Here is a 26,834-nt window from a genome sequence, read left to right as displayed (position 1 = left end):
TTACAAATCATTTTATTTTCTTCTTTACATCAATTTCATAAAATCATAATTACATATGTCATTTATGAAGCCCGAACCTAGTTACACTTTTCAACAGGAGCAAGGGTACAGTCAAGAGCAATCAATCATCCATCTATACCAATGATCCACATTACACCACTCTTAACATTAAATGAAAGCACATGATTACAAAAATGGCTAGTGTACCTTTTGATAGATGACCCACCTTCCTTCAAGAAGTATGCTAGATGGGAGAGAGCACTAATATGAGCATAGGTGGAGAGCTTTGGAACAAAGCTATTTGTGGATCATCATAGCATTGTGGGATGGTAAGCTGATCAAGAAGGAGAAATATTTTCTCCTACAAGTTACTCATTTGAGTGGATAACAAGGATCAATGATTGTTTTCATATTTATTGATGTTTTTTTCCTAGTAAGTTGTTCTAACTTGTTCTATAGAAACTTCTTATCTTTTAGATATTTAATTTGTGTAAATTTTGATTATGGCCCTTTAGGCATACAAGTTCTTCCCTAGTCTATAACTTGTCAACTTTATTTTGAAAGTTTTGATTTTCATGTGTCTCATCTTTTAACCTTATGATTTGTTCGAGCAAACTCCTAGTAAGGCTCCTTAAGTGGGAACTCTTTTCACGCTTTTCCGATAACTTCTTCTCAAGATCTTGATTCTCCTATTCCAACCTCTAACCCACTATTTTGTATCCTTTGACTTCGCAATTTGTGCAAGTAGCTTTTGGCTATGATCTTTTGGGTTAGAAATTTCTTCATCTTAATCTAGTAATTTATCATCAAATTCTTTATCATCTTTATCCCGTGATTTATCTATTTTTTAGGCTACGACTTACACATGTCGGTATTGATGAATTATTTTATCATTAAGCTAGTGGGTTGGCTTGTAACACAAGGTCTAATTCATGTCAAACTTATTTTAGGGGCTTTCATTAGTTATGATTTATTGAGGTAAACCTCACTTTCATTTTTCATCATCACTTCTGGAGAATTCAGTCGCCTTAGAGGATTTCGGCCTAGCTGAAATAGTCTTGTATACTTGTGGAGACGTGATCTATTGTGGAGATCTTACTTTTGAAGACTCTCTTTGTCGTGCAGACATCATTTTGGGATAATAAAGGATTGGTTCATGCATTTCATGTTAAGTATTCTACATGTTGAATATATTTTTATGGTTATTGCATGGAATGGTTGTTAGTGTTTCTATGTGCTAGCTTTATTGTATATTTTTCTATGAAATCTTGGCAAAGTATTGTAAATTTGTACGCATTGTCTTAAAGAATGTCTAACAATCCCTTGAATGAATCTTCATGTCAAGCTCTCTTCAATAATTTTATCCCCTCATAAAATGATAGCCAGGGTTTTCAAAATTAGGGTTTATCTTGCCCTTACTACATGCTAGGGTTTGATGTTTCCATTAGTTGGTCTCTCTTACGCTCCATCACCCAAGGATCAAGCATTGGCCTTCCACATAGGTGATCACACAATAGAAAATTCTTTAAAAAAAATTCTCTCATATTTTTGGCCCTTCAAGGCAAGCCATTAGGCCAGGGCTAGGGCTAAATTCAACTAGGAGTGTGTTGACTTGTGGAATTGTTCCACACATGGTTTGTGTCTCATTACCTCAAAATCAACTCTTTCCCATATTAAATACTTCTATTTTAGGGACAACGTAACAAGCCCTAGGGTAAACCCTAACCTAACCCTAGGCTTCAATTTAGGGCTTCCTGAAGGCTTGTTGTGTTGAAAAATGTGTAACTAGGTTCGGTCTTCATAAGTATGAAATGTATTTTTTATTCTTGTAAATTATGAAATAAAAGAAAAATATTATTATTTTTTTTGGAGCATGGGTTACATGCTCAAGGTCTTTTATTTTATAGGTCAAGCACCCATTGAGTGCTTCTAGGGTTTGTCCTAGGTCAAGAAGTCAAAAAAGTCATTGTCATAAGTTGAAGACCCCACTGGGTGTGAAAATTTGTTGCAGTAATTGATTTATTTCCCCTACTTATCCACAATAAATTATTCACCAATGCTTCAGTAAATATCAAAATAAATTCAGCTGCAGACTTCACAAATTAAGAACTAAAAATTAAAAGGCAAGAGAAACATCAACATATGAACAATCACATTGACACACTTGTTTTTGGACAATCGTCCCCAGAAAAACCCAATGTGGGAAAATCGGTGCAACAGATCTGAGGGTTTCTATTATTGGCAGTAAATATTTGAATACAATCTGGATGCCCTAGAGAAAATGGCAATCCACTCAGAGAAGATAATTGAGAATTCTCTCACACTGATTCTAGAGATTTTATCTTGTCCCCAACTCCTGGATGACCCACTGCACAGTCTCTGCGTGAGCCTACGCAACCACTGCGTGACTTCTGCGTGCTCTTTCCCATATTAAATACTTCTATTTTAGGGATAACGTAACAAACCCTAGGGTAAACCCTAACCTAACCCTAGGCTTCAATTCAGGGCTTCCTGAAGGCTTGTTGTGTTGAAAAATGTGTAACTAGGTTCGGTCTTCATAAGTATGAAATGTATTTTTTATTCTTGTAAATTATGAAATAAAAGAAAAATATTATTATTGTTTTTGGAGCATGGGTTTCATGCTCAAGGTCTTTTATTTTATAGGTCAAGCACCCATTGAGTGCTTCTAGGGTTTGTCCTAGGTCAAGAAGTCAAAAAAGTCATTGTCATAAGTTGAAGACCCCACTGGGTGTGAAAATTTGTTGCAGTAATTGATTTATTTCCCCTACTTATTTACAATAAGTTATTCACTAATGCTTCAATAAATATCAAAATAAATTCAGCTTCAGACTTCACAAATTAAGAACTAAAAATTAAAAGGCAAGAGAAACACCAACATATGAACAATCACATTGACACACTTGTTTTTGGACAATCCTTCCCAGAAAAACCCAATGTGGGAAAATCGGTGCAACAGATCTGAGGGTTTCTATTATTGGCAGTAAATATTTGAATACAATCTGGATGCCCTAGAGAAAATGGCAATCCACTCAGAGAAGATAGTTGAGAATTCTCTCACACTGATTCTAGAGATTTTATGTTGTCCCCAACTCCTGGATGACCCACTGCACAGTCTCTGCGTGAGCCTACGCAACCACTGCGTGACTTCTGTGTGGAGACTCCCTTTGACTGCGTCAACTTGGGCTTTTGCTGCTGAGAAATCGAGATTTCTCCTGCCAATCACTCACAGTGATTCCCGACACTGATCTCTGCTTATCCCCCAGCACTTCTACGTCAACCTCCTCCAGTTTCTGCATTGTCCCTCTGCGTCAATCTCCTCCAACTGTTGCGTTGTCCCTTCTTGGCCCAACGCTGGCTCTATTATCCTTCCCTGTCTTCTCTGATGTATATTCACTGGAACTGGAAATCACTTCCTTCCAGTACTGCCTCTAATCCTCACTGCTTAATCACTAATTCGAATTCCTTAGCAAACCCTACCCTAGGAATATTGAACTGATTGATCAACTCTCTATGTGTTTCTAACTGAACCCCAAGCCTCCTTATACTTTTCTCATTAAGACTTTAACGACCGAGATTAAGTCTCTAATCAACAGATAAGATTAAAACATGACTCGATCCACCTTCTAGATCATTCTCAGCCATATTTTGATTAATACCCATTAATATTTTAATCTTCCTAAGTTTAGACTTAGGAAACCCACTAAAAATATTAATTATTTTAATAAAATACAATCCGGGTGGAATTTCACCAAACGGTTTCTACGTTCTTTAGAACTCATGTGCCTTAGCCTCTCCACCAATTTTCAAGGCTAGAGCACTTTCGATGATACCAAAAACTAACACTAGGCACATTGTAACTTGTAAAGAAAAATATTTTTGTCTTTAAAAGTGTCAGAATACCCTGCAAGACCAAGTCGCCCTGGCAGCTGGAAAGTCGGCCAAAAGGAAGAGCCATGTCCAACCTTGAAGAAGCATATATATAGAAGAGGACTCGTCCTCCTTGAAGACACTCACTCATCTCTCATTGTAGCGAAGGAAGAAGAAGGAAGAGGCAGCAAAGGAGAAGAAGGACGAAGAAATTGTGTTTGGGTTATCTTTCTCTCACATGTGCTAGAGAGGACTAGAGTTTCTGCAGTTGAACTAGGGTACCCTTCTACAAGTTCGATATTGGTGGAAAGGAGGCAAAGAGGTCAAGCGAAGGTCACCAAGGGCCTCTCTCAAGCTCCAGAAGTCAAGGAAAGGAAAGAGAAGGTCATAGGAGGGCTCTAAAAGAAGATCGAAGTTCCCATGTGTGGCAACAGCAGTTGCTGGGGACCGAAATTTCAGATCTGCGGTAGGAGGTTAAAAATCTTGCAGTGGAAGGTCAAGAAGTTACTACTGGAAGAGATTTGACTAGGTTTGACTAGATCGAAGTTGGCACATCACTCAAAGCGATTGGTCTTGGTCTTGGAGGGTATTGGTCTAAGTCTTAAGGTCATGGAATTCGTCAATTGAAGAAGGTATAAGAGAACAAATTCAAGGGTTTTCCTCTCAAGAGGAGAGGTTTTGCCTTGGCTTGCAGCCTATATACTATGTCATTGTGCTTTTCTTTTGGTAGTTGTTTGATGCTTCACATATATAATAATAAGGAACAAAGTTAATAAGTAAAAAGGAACCACAAGTAGTTATCAAGTAAAGAGAATTAATCATAATCGTGTCCCTATTAAATTCTTAACATGGTATCAAAGCTAAGGTTGGCTAAGGGCATCATGAAGATCTCCAATACATTGAAGAAGTTCATCAAGAAGTGTTCAAAGGTAGCAAGCTATCTCAAGAAAAACATCAAGGAAGCATGGAGTCTCTTATTCTCTACAAAGAAGGAAGTAATCGAAGAAAAGGATGAAGGTCTCTTCTCGACACTCACTGGCACATTCCAAGACGAGAGAATTTGGGTAATTGATTGTGGTGCATCTAGGCATGTGACAAGTCATCACAAACAATTGAAGACTGTTAATTTTAGGTATGTTTTATGCTTAGAGCAATTTATTTCAATTTTCACAGTTAGCTCAATATCTTTTCCAGATTAGCAATCACATCAGCACTAAAGTAAACTGCAGATAGAACATAAACATAAATCGCAGAAGACAAGCCAAGACAAGAGGACACAAGATGTGGCGCTAGCCAAGGATAAACCCCAATGTGGGGAAACCCTTGATCAATTCTTCTTATATGTTCTTCAATAGTTCAGCACAGAGAGAGAGAGAGAGAGAGAGAGAGAGATAGTATATTTACAACAGAAGTCAACACTTTGACTTATCTAGATAAGAGCAGATATCATCTCTAAGAAGATGATACATAAGATCAATTGAAGACATGTTGCTTCAACTAATTCTCCAAGGTGACCTCTTCACCTATCATTGTGTTGCATCTCGTCATCATGTTGCACCTCACTATGCTGCACCCATCATCACAATGTTGGACCTCATGATTGTTGCACCTTATGTTGCACTGTTGTCCCATGTGCCATTGTTGAATCATGTTGTCATACAACATGTCTCATGTGCTTGCAGCACCATGCTTGCCACGGCTGACTATGCTTGTTGTTGTCCATGCTTGTTGTCCCATTGTGCCACTGTTGCACAATGTCATTGTTGTCCCATCATTGTTTTGTCTCATCATACTGTTGTCCCAACATCTTACAGTTGTCCCATTACACATTGCTGCACTATATCATTGTTGTCCCATCATTGTGTTGTCCATGCTTGCTGTTGGCCCTACCTTGCTGTTGTCCCCTCACAACTTGCTATACCTTGTTGTCCCATGTGACTTTGCAGCACTATGTAGCCTTGTTGTCCATGCATCTTAGCAGTACTATGTCTTGTTGTCCATGCATCTTTGCAACACTATGTCTTGTTGTCCATGCATCTTAGCAGCACTATGTCTTGTTGTCCATGCATCTTTGCAACACTATGTCTTGTTGTCCATGCATCTTAGTTCCACCAAGCTCCATTGCCTAGTTGTCCACAACACTGTTGTTCCAATGCTGCCTTCACTACTGCTTATGTGGTGACTGGTTAGGGCATGTGGCAGCCCTTACACACCCAGCCAAACAACCCTTTAAGGACTACAACCCACCTTGGCAAGCTGCTGCCTCCATGGAATGATGCCCAAAACAGTAGCGTATGGTTCCCATTCTCCTTCGCCTGGCTGCTTGCCTTTCCAACTCTAAACCATACCTAGGAACAACCCTAAACCTTACCCTCAAAATTCCCCTTTCTCACCACATTGTCACCACAACCCTTCACGCAATCTAGGGCAGCCTCCACGCTGTCCCTTTGACACTTCATACTGCGGCTAAGGCTCTGCTATCCACACAGCTCTTTACGTTGTCTAAGGCAGCCTCCTTGACTGCGTACAGGCCAACGTATAGGCTCGGGCTTGATCTTGATAGCGTTAGTGTTTTAGGCAGCGTAATTCTTCTTCTAGACTACATAGATACTAGGGTTGTCCTCCTTGTAGCGTTAGGGCTTCTCACTTGACTGTGTCCTCTAGATTAGGGCAACGTTCTTCTTCTTGACTGCGGCTAGGGCAGCGTCAATCCTCCAATGTCTATGGCTTCCACTCTTATATTTCTCTTCCTCTAAAACCCAAGACAAGTGGAGAGAAATCAAGATAGAAGTGTGTGTAGAAATGACTATCAAGTCACCTCCTTTTATACTAAATCGTGGAGCACATGTGTGGTTTATTTGGTTGCTGGCCAACCTTGACGAATTGTCTTATAACTCAAATAAATTCATAACTCCATGAATACTTATCAGAATCGGATGACCTTTAAATCAATCCTACACCTCTCGATGAGAGGGATCCACAAAAAATATCAGCTGCCATAAATAAGATGACCCACATGGAGTTTGGCCCTAGTTTCCAATTTTAACACTCCCTCTCAACTAGGGAGAACTCCATCCACTAATCAATATGTCCGACAGTACTATCTCTGCCATCAATGCCCTGCACTGCTCTGCTTCGCTCTGTTGAGCTCTGCTCGGGTGAATCATGAAGAAGAAGAATTGATCGAGAATGTCTCATACCATTCTCTACAAACCTGAAGTCAGTTTTATTGATCCCAAATCAATATCACAAGAGAGTGTCTCAAACAACTCATGTTGATCCCAGATCAATGGAGGTCATCCTAGCATAGGGAGTACGGTAGATACAATGATGCATCCATCGATAGTACTACTATGGTCCCTAATCCCATTTCCCTGCTCATTGGTCAAATGAGAGGTACTTCCCATAAGTCCCAGACTGCATGGGTAGGATGCCTTGACAGCAGAACCACTCATCCTGTCCCTAAGTCGCCGCGGGGTATCACAGGGGGAGGCTGAGCCATTCACCCTATACACAGCGCACCATTAGGGCAGGGTGAGTCGCCCTATGGTCTCGTGTTGCTCCAGTAAATACCCCAAGCCCCCTGGAGCTCCCAGAGCTCAATGCATGCATCATGTAAGACCCTCATAAGAAGGTCTCTCAACGACTCCAAGTCGTTCGAGAAAGTCACAGATTTGACCTTTCCCCGGGGCTTTGACAGAATGTCTGCGACCTCTACATCAGTCTTAATGCGATAGAGCCTCCTCGCCCATCAACATACCATATCCCAGATAAGGTAGTATCTGATGTCTATATATTGGAGCAATCATAGAATATGGGATTCCTCAACAATCGAATCCCCCCTGGTTGACACAGAAGATCACGGCAGTATCCATCATGTGTACAAATAGCGCGCTGAAGAGCTTCAGCAACCAGGCAGCTTCACATGAGGTCATACTCGTAGCTATGTCTTCGATCTCAGTGGTGCTTATAGCAACTGGCTTCTGCTCCCTGCTCATCCAGGATATCGAACAGAACCCAAAGAGAATCAGCACTTAGAAGTGCTCTTGAGATCCTCCACATTGCCTGCCTGGTTAGCATTCGAATAAACATGCAGCTTCATATTTTAGGCAGTGTATCTCAATCCACGAGAGATTGTGCCTCGAAGATATCTCAGAAGATTCTTGTCACCAATCCAGTGAGGCTCAACCATATATGAGCTCATCATACTAACTGCAAATCATATGCCTGGACAGAAGTTCACAAGAACGTCAACGCGAATGAGTATATGAAACTCAGAGACATTTCCCAAATCTGGTCTGGCATCACTACCATATAACTTCAGAAAGTTAAGATCCTTGAGGTAGTCACAGGCTTGCAGTTTACCTTTCCACATCCTGAATCCAACTCCCCCTTACTTCTACAAATGAGCGGGTCTACACCTATTAGAAATAGGTCGTCCTCAGAAAGTGCGGTATGAGAGGTCTATCATCCACAACCTTCAAGCAATGGTTTGGATCGGCTTCACTCCTAGTGAATCTCAGCTTCATCAGACAGCTATCAATCCTCTCATACTATGCCCGTGGTGGTTTGCTTCAGGCCATAGAGGGATTTCTTCCACCTACATACATGAGATTCTCGATCATGAATCTCAAACCCCTCGGGTTGTTCCAAACCTGTGGACCTACTACATGAGGGGAATGGTCCCCTTGTAAGATTTTCCTTCGGTACATCTCAGACATGTACCTTCATGCTATTCTTGAATTCAGGCATCCTAGTCATCATCTGACTCACGTCGTGTAGGGTCCTATAATAAGTACACCTTCGGTGTTATAGAAGAGATATTTCAAATGGCATGATCCCTAATGGACCATCCTGCAACTTGATACAAATTGCCAACCCTGAACCCATGAGCAAAAGCATCTTTGAAAATTTCATTTTCAAACACGTACCTTTCCATCAATGAATGCCACCCTATAACCTTTGACTTCCATTGCCGAAATGGACACCAAGTTCTTCTTGCGATCAGGTACATAAAAGAGATTCTGTAAATGAATCGAGTTACCCTCATTCTATTGAGGGGTAACATTTCCTACACCCTTTCCAGGATAGGTTGCATCGGCTCCAAGTATAATCCCACGATTGTTTCCATCTCTACAAAATTAGGGAGAGCACCCTTATATCTGTCAAAGTGCTTTCGAGCACCACTACAATCAATAAGCCAGATTCCCAAAGAATCTCAAGGAGAGGGCCAATACAAGATAACGCTTCTTTATCTTATCAGAAACAACATTTGATTCTTCGTACCTAGAGTTCCTTGCTTTCTTTGAAGAGTCGGCCATTTCCTTGATGACCTGCATTCCTTTTTCCTTTGCCATTGTACCTGTCATTCCTTCAATCATTGAAGATGCCCCTAGAATGATTGTTATCATCATCAAGTGATGTGTCCCTTCTATTCAAACACTCCTTCGCATAATGGCCAAACTCATTGCAAGCAAGGCATCTGCCTTTCCTTCCACCCTTAGATTCGGACTTTCCATTGAAGTGATCTTTAGGTAGGCCATCAAATGCTTCCACTGCGCCACTCTGATAATCTTGTTTGATTCAACTTCACCCTTGGTGAATAGGAACCCACTGAGCCTTTTGTCCCTTCCAACTGTCTTCGGTGATTGCTATTTCACTCGTGCTTGGGCTTTGTCTTCACCTCACCTCTGATACCATGTTAATTTTAGGTATGTTCTATGCTTAGAGAAATTTATTTCAATTTCATAGTTAGCTCAATATCTTTTCCAGATTAGCAATCACATCAGTATTAAAGTAAACTGCATATATAACATAAACATAAATCGCAGAAGACAAGCCAAAACAAGAGGACACAAGATGTGGCGCTAGCCAGGGACAAACCCCAATTTGGGGAAACCCTTGATCAATTTTTCTTATATGTTCTTCACTAGTTCAGCACACAGAGAGAGAGAGATAGTACATTTACAACAGAAGTCAACACTTTGACTTATCTAGATAAGAGCAGAGATCATCTCTAAGAAGATGATACATGAGATCTGTTGAAGACATGTTGCTTCAACTGATTCTCCAAGGTGACTTCTTCACCTATCATTGTGTTGCATCTCGTCAACATGCTGCACCTCACCGTGTTGCACCCATCAACACAATGTTGGACCTCATGACTGTTGCACCTTATGCTGCATTGTTGTCCCATGTGCCATTGTTGAATCATGTTGTCATACAGCATGTCTCATGTGCTTGCAGCACCATGCTTGCCATGGCTAACTATGCTTGTTGTTGTCCATGCTTGTTGTCCCATTGTGCCACTGCTGCACAATGTCATTGTTGTCCCATCATTGTTCTGTCTCATCACACTGTTGTCCCAACATCTTACAGTTGTCCCATTGCACATTGTTGCACTATATCATTTTTGTCCCATCATTTTGTTGTCCATGCTTGTTGTTGGCCCTACCTTGTTATTGTCCCCTCATAGCTTGCTATGCCTTGCTGTTGTCCCATGTGACTTTGCAACACTATGTAGCCTTGTTGTCCATGCATCTTAGCAGTACTATGTCTTGTTGTCCATGCATCTTTGCAACACTATATCTTGTTGTCCATGCATCTTAGCAGCACTATGTCTTGTTGTCCATGCATCTTAGTTCCACCAAGCTCCATTACCTAGTTGTCCACAACATTGTTGTTCCAATGCTGCCTTCACTACTGCTTATGTGGTGACTGGGCAGGGCATGTGGCAGCCCTTACACACCCAGCCAAACAGCCCCTTAAGGACTACGACCCACCTTGGCAAGTTGTTGCCTCCATGGAATGATGCCCAAAACAATGGTGTATGGTTCCCATTCTCCTTGGCCTGGCTGCTTGCCTTTCCAGCTCTAAACCGTACCTAGGAACAGCCCTAAACCTTACCCTCAAAACTACCCTTTCTCACCACGCTGTCACCACAGCCCTTCACGCTGTCTAGGGCAGCCTCCACGCTGTCCCTTTGACCCTTCATACTGCGGCTAAGGCTCCGTTGTCCACACAGCTCTTTACGTTGTCTAGGGCAGCCTCCTTCTTGACTACGTAGAGGCCAGCATATAGGCTAGGGCTTGATCTTGATAGCGTTAGTGCTTTAGGCAGCGTATTTCTTCTTCTAGACTACGTAGATACTAGGGTTGTCCTCCTTGTAGCGTTAGGGCTTCTCACTTGACTGCGTCCTCTAGATTAGGGCAGCGTTCTTCTTCTTGACTGTGGCTAGGGCAGCCTCAATCCTCCAACGTCTAGGGCTTCCACTCCTAGATTTCTCTTCCACTAAAACCCAAGACAAGTGGAGAGAAATCAAGATAGAAGTGTGTGTAGAAATGACTATCAAGTCGCCTCTTTTTATACTAAACCGTGGAGCACATGTGTGGGTTATTTGGTTGTTGGCCAACCTTGACGAATTGTCTTATAAGACAAATAAATTCATAACTCCATGAATACTTATCGGAATCGGATGATCTTTAGATCAAACCTACAACACTCAATGAGAGGGATCCAAGAAAAATATTAGTTGCCATAAATAAGATGACCCACATGGAGTTTGATCATAGTTGCCAATTTTAACAAAGAACTTATCAAAGGGAAAATCTTCTTACTCAATGGAACTTGGAGATAACAAAAGCTATCCCGTGAGAGGCATTGGATCAACCTTTATAGAGCTGGAGAATGGAAGCAGCATCCTGTTGAAGGAAATGTAACTAGCTTCGACCTTCATAAATGTAATTTTGATATTTGTACTATTCAAGAAAAGAAATATTGTTTTTATAATATGTCAATGAGCTTCTTGCTCATTGATATAGGCCTAGCACATGTTAAGTGCTATAAGTTAGTCAAAAGGAAATGTTGAAGGCCTTAGGGCATGTTACCCCATGTATGATTATGTATTAGGGTCAAGAGAATACCTCCAAGCAAAGTCAAGCCTCCTCCAAAGAAAAGACACCTCCAAAGCAGCAATCTGAGCTATATATGCCAAGTCAGCCTATAGACAGCAATTCGACCTCAAGTTAGCCTAAAGGAGGGATAGTTCTCTATATATAGAAATTGTCCACTCCCTCTCAACGTCAAGCTATCATCTCTAAAATTAGCAAAGGTAGGAAGCCAAGTAAGGGGTAATAAGAAGACAATAAAAGGGTCTCCAAGGCAACGAAGAAAGAAGGAAGCAAACTGAAGTGTTAAAGGGCCAGTTACAGCCACGCATGCGAAGAAAGAAGAGTTGTCTCTACGGCTGTAACAGCAGTAACCTACAGTGCATCGTATCTCATTGATTAGGGCTGAAACTAGGCCTACAAGGCCTCTCACTCAAGCGTGGAACAAGGTTATACAAGCAAAGGGAGAAGGAGAAGTTTGACATAGTTTTTGTGAGGAGATTCCCTCACACTTGGAGGAACTAGGGCTGCATTATTGTTGCTTCTAGTATGCAATATTTGTGAAGAGAAGAAGGCTCGGTTGGGAGACAACAAGGTCATCTCCTTAAGTTAGAAAGGCTCCATCACAAGCAAGAAAGAAGAGGTCAAGGAACATTCTAAAGTGTACAATAGAAGATCTCTACAATTGTCGGAAGAAGTGTTGAAGGAGGAAAGACAAAGTGTTGGAAGGAGGACAACGTGCTGCAAAAAGAAGTAATTGTGAAAGGGCTTGACTTGTAGGATATTCTTGTCAAGGTTCTAGGGTTTAGCATTAATCAATAAGAGAAACTTACTAAAGGGTTTCACTCTCAAGAGAAGAGAGGTTTTGACCTGTGGCAGAGAGCCAACATCTTTTGTTCTTGTTCTTATGATTTTGGTAGCAGTTTGATAAGTACACACACATGCATTAATAAGAAGAAGAAGATGATTAAGCTAACAAGAAAAAGTAAAAAGACTCCACAAATTGTTATCAAGTAATGAAGAATCACACTACACCTGATTGCCCTAGATTCTTCTACACATTCATCTCAACAACATCCTATTTGTTCCAGGTTTGCATAAGAACTTACTTTCCATTTCAAGTCTAGAGGACAAAGGTGATAAAGTAGCTTCCATTCATGGGAAAGTTGTTGTATGGAGAAAAAACTCCAGCATAGAAAATGCTAGAGTAATTGGTATTTGAGAAAGAATACTTTATAGGCTGATATCTTCTCTAGCTCAAGCCATGGTTCACACTGAAGTTAGCCCACGTGAACTATGGCATAGAAGATTTGGTCATCTTCATTTCAAGATCCTCCCAACTCTAAGTTCCATAATAGATGGAATACCTGAACTAAATGAAGACCATGAAGGAGTATGTAAGGGATGTGCATTGGGTAAGAATACCAAGAGACCATTTGGAAACAATGCTTCACAGTCAAAACAAATCTTGGATCGCATTCACTCTGATGTATGTGGCCCTATGACTCCTAAATCTCTTGGAGGTCATCTATATTGTCACATTTATAGATGATCATTCAAGAAAGACCTAGGTTTACTTAATGAAAACCAAGGACGAAGTATTTACAAAATTTCAAGAATTCAATGCTTAAGAGGAGAACCTTATAGAAAGGAGAATCAAGATTCAAGATACTAAGATCCAATAATGGAGGAGGGTATACATCCACGGAGATTATAGCATTTTGTAAGGAATGGGGGATTAAGAGGGAGTTGATAGTCCCATATAATCCTGAACAAAATAGAGTTGCAGAACAAAAGAACCGATACATTGAAGAAAGTGTAAAGTTGATGTTACGTGATCAAGATCTACCAAAATTTATGTGGGGAGAAGCCACGAAGAGTGCAATATATATTCAAAATCGAAGTCCCCACATGTCACTAAACAAAAAGACTCTTGAAGAAGTATTCACTGGGAAGAAGCCTACTGCAGATCATCTCTAAATCTTTGGGTGTCTCCTATATATTCATATACCAAAGGATAAAAGAAAGAAGCTCGATCCTTCAGGCATGAGAGGAATTTTTGTTGGCTACAGCAACTCCTCCAAGGCTTATAGAATCTCTACATAAAGGAAGGACACCATATAGAAGTAAGTCGAGATGTCATATATGACGAAGTGTCGCATTCAATAAATCTAAGGAACTTCCCATGGACTCTGATGCCGAAGAACTTCTAGTATTTGAAGAAGAAGTTAACAGGAAAGAAAAAGAATTTCATCATGAAGATGAGGATCCCAGTGAACCCACTCAACTTGTGGTCCTCCCCGAATCAAGAAAGAGACCAAATTGGTTGAAGTCTACATTACTTGATGCAGAAGGTCATGGGGCAGCAAAAGGTTCATTTAGAGAAAGCAAGATACACAAAAAATATTATGGGTATGCTACATACATAACAAAACTAATAGAAGTAGAACCATCCACTTTTGAAGAGGTTGTCAACCATAAGGAATGGAAGGATGCCATATATGAAGTGTATCAATCTATAATGACGAACGGAGTTTGGGAAATTGTACCTAGGCCCGAAGACAAATCTGTAGTAACTTCCAAGTGGATCTACAAGATCAAACATGCGGCTAAAGGAAGTATAGATAAGTATAAGGCAAGATTTATGGCTAGAGGCTTCTCCCAACAAGAAGACATTGACTATGAAGAGACATTTGCTCTGACATCAAGGTATACGACGATTCGTTCATTGGTCTCTCTAGCAGCATCAATGGGATGGAACATCCATCAAATGGATGTCAAGACTACATTTCTAAATGGCACAATTGATGAGGAAGCCTATATAGAGCAACCCTTGGGATTTGAAGTTAAAGACAGAAAGGCATATGTTTGCAGATTGAAGAAACCATTATATGGCCTCAAGCAATCACCAAGGGCATGCATGCTAGAATGGTTGCATATCTTTAAATAATAGGCTTCACAAAAAGTTTCGTTGATCCAAACCTTATATCAAGGTTGTAGATGGAGAACCTGTAATCATTCTTCTGTATGTAGATGATCTTCTCCTGACAAGTGTAGAAGGTCAAATTGAAGAATGTAAGAAGCAACTAGCAGTGGAATTTGACGTGAAGGTTCTAGGGTTGATGCATTACTATTTAGGACTAGAAGTTTGGCAAGGACCTGATGAATTTTATTTGGGAAAAGAAAAGTACGTGATCAAGATATTGAAGAGGTTTGACATGATGGATTGCAAACCTATGACCATGTAATATTCCTAGTAGATATTTTGCAATGATAACAAAGACATGCACAAGTAAATAACACAGAAAATTTCAGAAATGCATACACATAAACCAGAAATTTATGCAAATCTCAAAACAGGCTAAATTTTATTAATAATATTTGTTGTGGTACAAATTAGTTGGAGAAATTGCACCAGGGCTTGCAAAAGGCAAGCTACAAGCACTAGGTGATGAGTACAAGAAAGCAAAATGGTTGCAATAATCAACAGCTCCAGAAAATTGTATTGTTGCTCCAAAACTACATTGTTGCCTGTATTCGCCCCCTGATTTTCCCACTCTAGAGTGCTCAAAATATTCTATAAAATTAGGAGAGTGTTCCTTGCCCAAAACCCAAAAAAACCAAGAAAAATGGATTCCCATAGTTCCAACTTTCGAAATTTGACCCTTCACAGCTTGGCCCTCCACCATATCTGAATTTTGTTACTGCAGCTACTCCTGTCAATCTCTTCTCTCCAAACTCTAGCAATCCTCCTCAAATTTCCCTCCCAATGATTTCCTAGCACCCCAGCTCCAAAATCCCCCAGATGATGTTGCCCCAAAAGAGTCTCACTCCAATGATTATGCAGTCATGGAGGAGATGATGCAGTCCTGTGTATGATAAAGTGAGAGTTGCGTGTAGGTTGGTCCTCTTGGTTGTAGCTTCCCTCCACACTCATGAAAATGATCAAAGAACACTCTTGTAGCTTCTTCGGTCAATTCCCCAACAACCCAGCTCCACAAACAACCAGTGAATCCTCCCTCTGTGCAGTGGTGGCTCCCAAATTGCGTGCTCTACTCCAGAAATGCATGGGACCTGTAGTTGATGCCTCTTCCAGTCTCAGTGATGAAGGAAAGCCTTCCTAGGGTGGCACTCGAAGTCCATTGAAGAAAGGTTGAGCTTCTCTCCTTGGGAAGCTCTTGTGCTAAATAGCACAATATTAGCTCAATTGAACAGCTAAGGCAAATTCGATTTTCAAATAGACAAAAGACCCCTATTGTTCCCTCATTCCTTCCTTTTATAATTGTTGGCCATGCATTCCTTGTGGGTCCCTCCACCAATTCAATTTGCCTCAAGGAATTCAAATTCATTCTTCCCAAAGTGTGTACTTTATGTGGGCCCCATATTCCACTATCAATTTAATCTTTCATTTTCTCTAATGTTGGTGGCCTCCATCTCTTCAAAAATTAAGTGGGGACTCCCTCCACCCACTTTTCCTAAGTTAACATGCCAAATATTTCCCAACACCCAATTGCAAAATAGAAATTCATCTTAGCAAAATTAATTTAATTGGGGACATTACAGTCCTCCCCACCAAAAATTGCTTGTCCTCAAGCAATGCCTGAACAAGTACCCTCTTGATCAACTAACCACATTAGTCTCTGCACACAATCCTGAGGTCCCAAATGTACCACTCAGCCATCCCTGATCTCTGACTCGTCTTGCCAGGATCCCAAGCCATCCTTATCAGAATGAGGCATCCCTTGCTCCACTTAATGTCCAACTCAGCATAGGCACCAGATGTCCCATGCATACCGCCACTAAGTAGAGCATCATGGTAGTATAAAACCCTGATCATCTCCTCGTGAAACTACTTTACCGAATAGTCTCTCTCGTGCACTTCAGGAGTAGACCCCTGAAAACACAATCCGATCCTTGTGGGATGGAATCCTCGCTTGCCTGCGCTTCCCCTGATCTCGTCTTACTGATCAACCTGCCACACTGGAGAAGACCGCCACACCACCAACAAATCACTAAAACCCAATGGAAGATATGGATGACCATCCCCTATAGAAATCCGCTCACATCCACGTGTCGTTAAATTGTTAAGCCCTGCTAGGCCAAAATCCCAAGCTAGTCCAAAAGGGGTGCCACCATGATGTCGCTGCGCCACTCTGATCATGAAGATTTGCCCGTCACGCACAAGTTGTATCCCCCTCTCCTGGGACCTGATGGAAAAATATCTATGGAGTCCCAATGCATCTAGTCCAAGAATCCCCACAATGTCACAACCTACCCATCCAAAACTCACTCTGATATGTAGCAGCAACAAGGAAAACCAATCTTGCCATGCGACAAAGGCCTCAACACTGGGTTATGTTACTCGCAATGAGAGCGTTAAGCAACGGTATCAAAGTCCCCGACATCAGTGTGCAATGCTGGTGAGTGATAAAGGGAAGCTCACGGTCGACCCTATGATCAACTCGCTCTCCAAATTTGAGTGTGCCAAACCCAGTGGATTTCCTGATGCCCTCGTCAGGAGATCTCTGGGGCGAAAATACCTCAATAAATTGTTGTGCATCATCATGCTCTGCTGCAAACAAATACACAACCCAACACTCCACTACATAGCCTTGAATTCCGTGGCACAACTTCATGCACCACTGGATATCAATGCTCAGTGCCATGCCACCATGTACCATAGGCCATCCCATATGTGCCCATGCATTCGCCACTCTGCTAGTACACCCACCATGATGTGATCTCGACATCCTCATCTGCCTAGGTACACCTATGTGGCTCAACTCACATGAAATGGGGACTAACCCTACCATGTCGAACCTCAGTAGCTCTAGTACCCAATACTTCAATGAGAAAGCACTGTCTCCATATGATGCCCTATCCGATGGCCTAACGATACCACCTCCTCCTACCAACTCCTACCAGAGTAGTCTAACCATCCTACAATCCCATGTCAACCCAACATGCCATGACAACTCATGATATCTGCCTACTCCTCTGCCAATCCATCCTGTCACTAGTGTTGTCAAGAACTCTGAAGGGGATATGAAAAGGTGTGCACCCAACCACTGAGTCCATCATGTAGCTGCTACCATGACCTACCGACTCCACGATGTGATGGAGAATCCCACCTAGATCCCAACAACAGTCTAGCCCTCGAGCTTCTCTGGTAATCCACAACCTCCACTGACCTGTGGCTATGGATGCATCTAACCTCCTAGCCAGTTCCACCAGATACCAACTCAATATCTCTTGCCATCCAACCCCAAGGGAAGGATCGAGAGCATAAACTCTCGTACACGGAACTAACGCTCCATCCTGCCAGGGATGCACCCTACGCAACTCATGTCGCCTCATCTCACCATCTTGGTCAACACATAAAATATGTTGAGGTGACTCTGCCTCTCCCTCTCCAATGTGTAGTGGTAACCTGCTAGTGCTACTGGCCTGTAATGTCTCAGTAGGGTTGACCCATCGCTCCAGTGTGCACTCCAACTGAACCATTAGGGAACCCAAATGTTCGCCAACGCGAGTTAGTTTGGTCGCCAACTCAGCACAAACGCTCTCATGCTCCCAACTCCTTATTCTCAATGTGAGAAGGCTAGCCCGCAACTAATGAAACTGTGGAGGGTGGCTATCCTCTGTAAAATCGGTCACCACTCTGGACCCCTCCGTCTCTTCTGGTACCTCCTCAATGACAAGTATGCCTCCAGGGACCTCATCAACCTGTTATGGGCGACCATCGTCTAGAAACTGGGTCATAGCACTGGGTACCTCATCAACTGTTGGCATCTCCTCAATAGGTGGTCCTCCGAGTGTATGCTCTACTCCCTCAACCGAGGTGTCAGTTGGAGCTACCAAAGAGGCCTCCAACAATGGTGACTCCTACGCCACACCGGGTATATCAATGTGCCCCTCACCATCCTGCGTGTCCTCCTGCTCAACCTCCTCCTCGAGCTTCTGACATCTAAAGCTTGGTCTCCACCACTAGAAATGCCTCTTGGACTCATCCTCTAGATTTCCTCATCTTATCCACTCCCTTTGAGGGGGTCTGGTGTCCTTTCGGTCAAATCTCTCCACGAACCTTTGTGTGAACTCTTTCTAGGATGTGATACGTACATGACCTAAAGGGACCAGCCCTTGATACCACCATTCCATAGCATCTCCACCCAAGTGCAAAGTGGCATGCCTAATAGTGTTTGCCTCCCTCATGGGGTTTAGTCGAAAATATGTGTCCAATTCTTGTACCGTTGAACCATCAAAGTGGGTGAGGGTCATTTTTCCCTCAGTGATACTCTCTCTCCCTTGAACCATGGGTTTGTCAATAGTTCATCCATCACAGTGCATACATGCCCAAATCTTCCATGATCTTGCTAAATACTCCACAACTGGCCAAGATCATGCTCTAATAACACTTTAATATTCCTAGTAGAAATTTTACAACGATAACAAAGACATGCACAAATAAATAACACAAAAATTTTCATAAATGCATACACATAAACCAAAAATTTCTACAAATCCCCAAATTGGCCAAATTTTATTAATAATATTTTTTTAGAACAAATTATTTGGAGAAATTGCACAAGGCAAGCTACAAGGATCAGGTGATGAGTACGAGAAAGCAAAACGGTTGCAATAATCAACACCTCTAGAAAATTGTGTTGTTGCTCCAAAACTACATTGTTGCCTGACTTCAACCCCTGATTACCGAATCTAGAGAGCCCAGAAAATTCTATAAAATTAGGAGAGTTCTCCTTGCCCAAAACCCAAAAAAACCCTTAAAGGGTTTCCCTTAGTTTCAACTTTCGAAATTTGACCCTTCACAGCTTGGCCCTCCACCAAATTTGAATTTTGTTACTGCTGCTACTCCTAACAATCTCTTCTCTCCAAACTCTAGCAATCAACCTCAAATTTCCCTCCCAATGATTTCCCAGCACCGCAGCTCCAAACTCCCCCGGATGATGATGCCCCAAAAGAGTCTCACTCCAATGACTATGCAGTCATGGAGGAGATGATGCAATCCTGTGTATGATAAAGTGAGAGTTGCGTGTAGGTTGGTCCTCTTCGTTGTAGCTACCCTCCACACTCATGAAATTGATCAAAGAACACTCATGTAGCTTCTTCGGTCAATTCCCCAACAACCCAAATCCACAAACAACCAGTGAATCCTCCCTCTGTGCAGTGGTGGCTCCCAGACTGCGTGCTCTACTCCAGAAATGTGTGGGACCTATAGTTGATGCCTCTTCTAGTCTCAGTGATGAAGGAAAGCCTTTCGTGGCACTCGAAGTCCACCGAAGAAAGGTTGAGCTTCTCTCCTTGGGAAGCTCTTGTGCTAAACAACACAATATTGGCTCAGTTGAATAGCTAAGGCAAATTCGATTTTCAAATAGTCAAACGACCCCTATTGCTCCCTCATTCCTTCCTTTTATAATTGTTGGCCATGCATTCCTTGTGGGTCCCTCCACCAATTTGATTTTCCTCAAGGAATTCAAATTCTTTCTTCCCCAAGTGTGTACTTTAAGTGGGCCTCGTATTCCACTATCAATTTAATCTTTCATTTTCTCTAATGTTGGTAGCCTCCATCTCTCCGAAAATTAAGTGGGGACTCCCTCCACCCACTTTTCCTAAGTTGACATGCCAAAATATTTCCCAACACCCAATTGCAAAATAGAAATTCATCTTAGCAAAATTAATTTAATTGGGGGCATTACAGACCGCTATGATGACAACAAACTTGGAAAGACTAAGGAGTTTCGAATCAAGCCCTACGGATCCTTGCAAGTATAGACAACTGATTCGCTCACTGATGTACTTGGTGAACACTCGACCTGACATATGTTTTGCAGTAAACATTCTCAGTGCATTCCAAGTGGAGCCAAAGCATGATCATTCGATAGCAACAAAACATATACTGAGATATCAACAAGGAACTATCCACCACTACCTAAATTATGATAGAAGGAATGATGTCCACCTGATCAGATATACAACTCACTGGGGAGGCAGTGAGAAGGATGGAAGAAGCACTACAGGTGGATGTTTTTGTTTGGGATCTGCTATGATTTCATGGATGAGCAGAAAGCAAGACACAATTGCTTTGAGTAGTGTTGAGGTTGAGTATGTTGCGGCTTATGAAGTAAGCAGAGAAGCGTTCTGGTTGAGGAAGCTGTTATCCAACCTATTCAACGGACTGATGGACCCTATAGTGATACATTGTGATAACACCAATTGTATACGTTTGTTTGAGGACCCAGTATTTCATGGAAAGACAAAGCATATAAACAACAAGTATCACTATATTCGAGAGCTAGTACAAAATGGTGTGTTGCAGCTACAATATATCTCCATTGATGAGCAGGTAGCTGACATATTGACGAAATCTCTTCCTAACAAGAAGCTTGTGTACTTGAGAGACAAGCTTGGCTTGGTTGATATATCCTCCCTAGTTGAGAGGGAGAGATAGGCACATCATTCTTGTCTTCACTTGGGAAGACAGAATGGAGGATTGGGTAACCATTTGGCATTCGATACTCTTTGAGGATGTGGTAGGGTATCCAAGACAAGAGTAGTCATGGACCGATATTCTTTGAGGACTCGCTATCCAAGACAAGAGTAGTCATGGACCGATATTCTTTGAGGACTCGCTATCCAAGACAAGAATATTCCAAAGAAGGTCATACTCGGTGAACAATCAATTGGAGTATGTACCTTGAGAGACAATGATGATGGCATCTATAAATCATTTGTCTCATCGGCATTGTGCTCTGATCTTGTGGAGAGATAGAGTTGTTAGTCAAGGCCTTGCTATGTGACAATGTTGGTTGATATGATGCTAGACAGATGGGTTACCAATCCGACTCTTCTTATGAGATCTCTTCAAATTGATAATGTCCATGTACCTCTTATGAATACCTCCCTAGTTAAGAGGGAGTGTTGAAAAATGTGTAACTAGGTTCTGAACCATAAGTATGAAATGTATTTTTTATTCTTGTAAATTATGAAATAAAAGAAAACTATTATTATTGTTTTTGGAGCATGGGTTTCATGCTCAAGGTCTTTTATTTTATAGTTCAAGCACCCATTGAGAGCTTCTAGGATTTCTCCTAGGTCAAGAAGTCAAAAGAGTCATTGTCATAAGATGAAGACCCCACTGGGCACATTGTAACTTGTAAAGAAAAACATTTTTGTCTTTAGAAGTGTTGGAATACCCTCCAAGACCAAGTTGGCCTGAAGGAAGAGCCATGTCCACCCTTGAAGAAGCCTATATATAGAAGTGGACTCATCCTCCTTAAAGACACTCACTCATCTCTCATTCTAGCTAAGGAAGAAGAAGGAAGAGGCAACGAAGGAGAAGAGGAAGAAGAAATTTTGTGTTAGGGTTATCTTTCTCTCACACGTGCTAGAGAGGACTAGGATTTCTGCAGTTGACATAGGGCATCCTTCTATAAGATCAATCTTGGTGGAAAGGAGGCAAAGAGGTCAAGCGAAGGTCACCAAGGGTCTCTCTCAAACTCCAGAAATCAAGGAAAGGCAAGTGAAGGTCAGAGCAAGGCTCTAGAAGAAGATCGAAGTTCCCACATCTGGCAACAGTAGTTGCTGGGGGCCGAAATTTCAGATCTGCAGTAGGAGGCCGAAAATCCTGCAACAGAAGTTTGAGAAGGTGCTACTGGAAGAGATTTTACTAGGTTTGACTAGATCGAAGTTGGAACATCACTCAAAGAGGTTGGTCTTGGTCTTGGAGGGTATTGGTCTTAGTCTTAAGGTCTTGGAATTCGTCAATTGAATAATCTATAAGGAAGAGAAGAGATTTAAGGGTTTTCCTCTCAAGAGGAGAGGTTTTGCCCTGGCTTGCAGCCTATATATTGTCATTGTGCTTTCTGTTTTTGGTAGTTGTTTGATGCTTCACATATATAATAATAAGGAACAAAGTTAATAAGTAAAAAAGGAACCACATGTAGTTATCAAGTAAAGAGAATTAATCATAATCATTGCCCTATAAATTCTCAACATGTTGCTCCATTTGTTGATAATACCTATGTTTAACAAGCCTTTTCTTGGCCTTATGTACCTTGTTAAGCCCTTGTCCTTGCCTTTTCATTAAACCCTAGGTCATAAGTTCCCTAAATAGGCCTCTTGGAGGGCATGCTTTGCCTTGTCTTCGTTGATTGGAGCCTTGTCCTTAGGTTGCGTGTCCTTCCTGAGCCTATCTTTGTTACCTCTAAGCCATAGGCTTTGAATATCTATTAGGTGACCTATATAGGGAAGCCTCCCTTGTGGTTAAAGTACACTAAAGAGCAAGAGGTGGTGAGATGTGGCGACATTGGGCCTCCACCTCATAGTGTTGTCCCTTGGTCTAGTCCTTGTCTTTATAGAACTCTCACAAGACCTCCTAGATTTTGAGGCAATATGGCCATACCATACAAGCCATAAGACAAGGAGCAGCACAAGTAAGTTGATCAAGGCTTAACCAACACCATCATTCAAGTCATCAAACATGATACACCACCAAAATCAAGGAAAGAAATCAAAATCTCTAAGAGCATCATCCATATAATCCATCAGCGAGGACCATTAAGCTCAACCATCCTCAAGCCAAGAAAATTTCCTCTAAGTTAACCCCTAAAAGTATAATTGTCACTCATGTATATGAGGGGAAACACTTTGTTTCATTGAAAAAGAAAACTTTTAAGGTAAAAGACTCTACATTTATTAAAAGTTTGACGCATTACAATTAATCTTCTCCATATCATGCATGCATTGTTTTCATCCTACATCTAGCGAAGCATATCATTTATCAAGGAAAAACATTTTCAAGCATAATTATTTCTCTATTCCTAGCATCAAATTCTTCTTGTTCCTCCCCATCTATTGTATCTCTGTTAATTTATGGTATGTTCTATGCTTAGAGCAGTTTACATCAATTCTTCTTATTAGCCGCAGTTTAGCAATCACATAAACATAAAGTAAGGTGCAGATAGAACATTAATAGATTGACAGAAAACAAGCCAAGACAAGAGACACCAGATGTGGCGGCTAGCCAGGGACAAACCCCAATGCGGGGAAACCCTTTGATCAATTCTTCTTTAATCTTCAATAGTTCAGCAGAGAGAAATAGTACAAATTCATAAATATGTAATTTTATGACAGCAGCAGTAAACCCTAACCAACAAAGTCAAATCTGGTCAAACAAGGTGAAATTGACCTTCAATATGTTTGGTCAATTTCCCGGTCATCTAGTCCTTCAACAGCAAGAAGAAGCAGCCCTCAAACAGCCCCAAAAACACAGTCAAACAACAGTCAACTGTAATCAGCCTGCTGCCCCAAACTAGGGCAGTCAACCTTGGTCAAACCGGAGGTCAAAATGCCTCGATTTTTGTGCTAGAATTTGCAGCCTGCCTAGGAGAGGCAGCCACACCAAAACCGCAGCCCTGAATTGCCCACACTGGTCAACGCAGGTCAAAGAGATGACCTGCAGCTTCTGCGTCCTCCAAATTGCGTCTTTTTGCGTCCTCCTTTGCCTTTCAGCATCCTCCTTCCCACGTGTGAGCTTCTCTTCCTTGTGTATAAACCAGTGTTGATAATATCGCCGATATTTCGGCGATATTCGTAAATATCGCGCGATTTTGGTGAAAACGAAATTTCGGCTGGAAAATAGCGCGATATTTTCATGTTTTTAAATTCTCGCGAGATTTCCGAAATTTCTGAAAATATCGCGCTACGACTGTAAATATCGCGGGTTAGGTTTAATCGGGTTATAAAATGGTTATAGTGTTTTGCTTTTCCCGTCACTTTGTTAATGTTTTCACTGTGTGTGCTACTGTGGGATCCCTGAGATCATCTTCATCACCGAGACTAGAACTATGTTTTCTTCCTACACTGAGATTTTCACCGAGACTGTGACTGTGTTCTCCTTGTACCAAGAGCTTCATTGTCACAGCTATGTCAAGACTCGAGACTGTTACCAACTTACCACTGAGACAGTGAGAAGGTTACATTGTATTAATTATGAGATTGAGTTATTCTATGCCTTCCTTTTCTGAGCTGGGTTATGTCACTTTGACACAAGCAACAAGACTGCTTCCATATTTTCATGTAGATTTTCACTTAAGGTTTCATTTTATATTAGGCAACCAATATCTAAATTCTAAACCACCTTGGATATTACAATGACCAACTCACCAGAACAGATCTTAATCGACTGTTACTAGTTTGTAATTACTTACTGTAATCACCACCGAGATTTCAGAGGTATCTGAGATCCTGTACTCCATTGGATCCATCGAAAATTAGTATTTACAAATCCTAGGGACCTAGACAAGCGGAAGCAAGTGAGATTTTTCATATGTATTATGTACTATCTAGGAGTTAATCAACTAATTTTCTAAGAATCACGTTCTTTACAAATGAACAAGTTACACATACCTTTGTTTTTGTATGGTCCTTCCAGGTCGGCTTTATGTGACTATTGAGGCCTATTTCTTATACATATATGATATATGTGCATAGATTTTTGTCCTTTCTCAACAGAAGTCTTGGTACCTTTTCATAAGAGACTGTGGCTTCAAATTTTTGACCTTTCAGCTAGGCTTATAAGGCTTTCAAACAATTCGGTCCTGATCAGTCAACAAGTAAATTTTATGCGGGCTTGAAAAAGGCTTCTTTTAGTCCATAATGAGATATTCTATTCCTTGAATTGATTACCCATAAAAATGTACAGACTCCTGAAGTTCTCAGATTTCTGAAATGAGATACTGTTCAGATTTTAATATAGATTTCAGACTTCAATACTTGATCTCGGAACCTTGCTCATTAACATAAGGATTTCGGCCTTGTAAATGCTTAATTTCTAGACTTTTAATTTTTGTTTGAGTCCTTGATTGGACAATTATCAATTTATCACTATGTGTGATGTTATTTTAATTTTTGTTTGAGTCCTTGATTGGACAATTATCAATTTATCACTATCAGGGATCAGCAGGATTTGGTATCGCCTTTGAAGTTTGATGTATCATTTCTATTTGACATCATATATATCAGTGTTTTCTTCATATTTATGTGCCAATGTGTTTAGTTCATGTTGTTATTGCTTTATATGTTTAGAAATCTGAAAAAAAATGAATATATTATGCATTTTTTATGCTTGCCGATATTTGCCGATATTTTGCCGATATTTTCGCCGATATTTCCGATAAGATATTTTCCGGACCCTCGCCGATATTTTCCCGATACCGATATTATCAACACTGGTATAAACCCATTGCTAAGGAGACAAAAGAATGAGTGAGATGAGATGGTGAATAATGACTCAACCTCACTTGTATTTATATGATATGCTAGGCATGTATGCCACACATTTAGCTGCTAGCCGACCTTGACAATTTGTCAAGTAAATACAAATAAATTCATATCTCCATAAATACTTGTCGGAATCGGATGATCATTATATCAATCCTACACCTCTCGATGAGAGGAATCACGAAAAAATATCAGCTGCCATAAATAAGATGACCACCTGGAGTTTGGCCCTAGTTGCCAATTTTAACAATCTCTCACCTCCATCCTTGTCACCATTCCCAACAAACTCTTATGCTAAAAATGGAATCATTTGTTGCTTCCAAACACTAGGATTATGCACAATAAACTTTTCAGTAGGATCAAGCATATTATTTTAGACTTGTCATCTCCACAATTGCCAATAACTTTTGATCCAAAAGGTTCACAACTCCATCTTGCACACACAATGCAAAGATTAAGGCACTTAAAATGCACAAAAAATAATATTTGAATATATATTTATTTTCAATAAGAATAAAATAATTAGTTGTTGATTACAATGAATGAATGGTTGGGGCTTGCATAACCTTGAAGAGGTGGGTCATTGTGAATGAACATGACCATTAGGGGACCTAATTATCAATAGTTAATAAAAGCAATTGCCTAAATCAGGTTCATTACATGTCATCCCTCCTTGAGATTCTTCATCCTGAAAGCTTGATTAAGGGTCGTTGCAAAAGATCAACTTCAACCACAAGTCAACAACAAATTGTATTTGTCTAG

The 26,834-nt window shown here is 41.0% G+C and overlaps 1 protein-coding gene across 6 annotated transcripts in view; it reads right to left on the bottom strand.

Moving 5' to 3' along the window:
- Positions 1 to 26,834, bottom strand: part of LOC149232931 (diacylglycerol kinase 5-like) — a 249,309-nt gene that overhangs the window by 60,387 nt on the left and 162,088 nt on the right. The window lies entirely within an intron of this gene.

This window comes from Pinus tabuliformis, chromosome J (genome assembly GCF_031772625.1).
Source record: "Pinus tabuliformis cultivar Carrire ecotype Pingquan chromosome J, CPIR1, whole genome shotgun sequence".
In the NCBI taxonomy this organism is placed as follows: domain Eukaryota; kingdom Viridiplantae; phylum Streptophyta; class Pinopsida; order Pinales; family Pinaceae; genus Pinus; species Pinus tabuliformis.
Note: the sequence above shows the minus strand (reverse complement) of the source record. Positions and strands in the feature narration are given on the sequence as shown.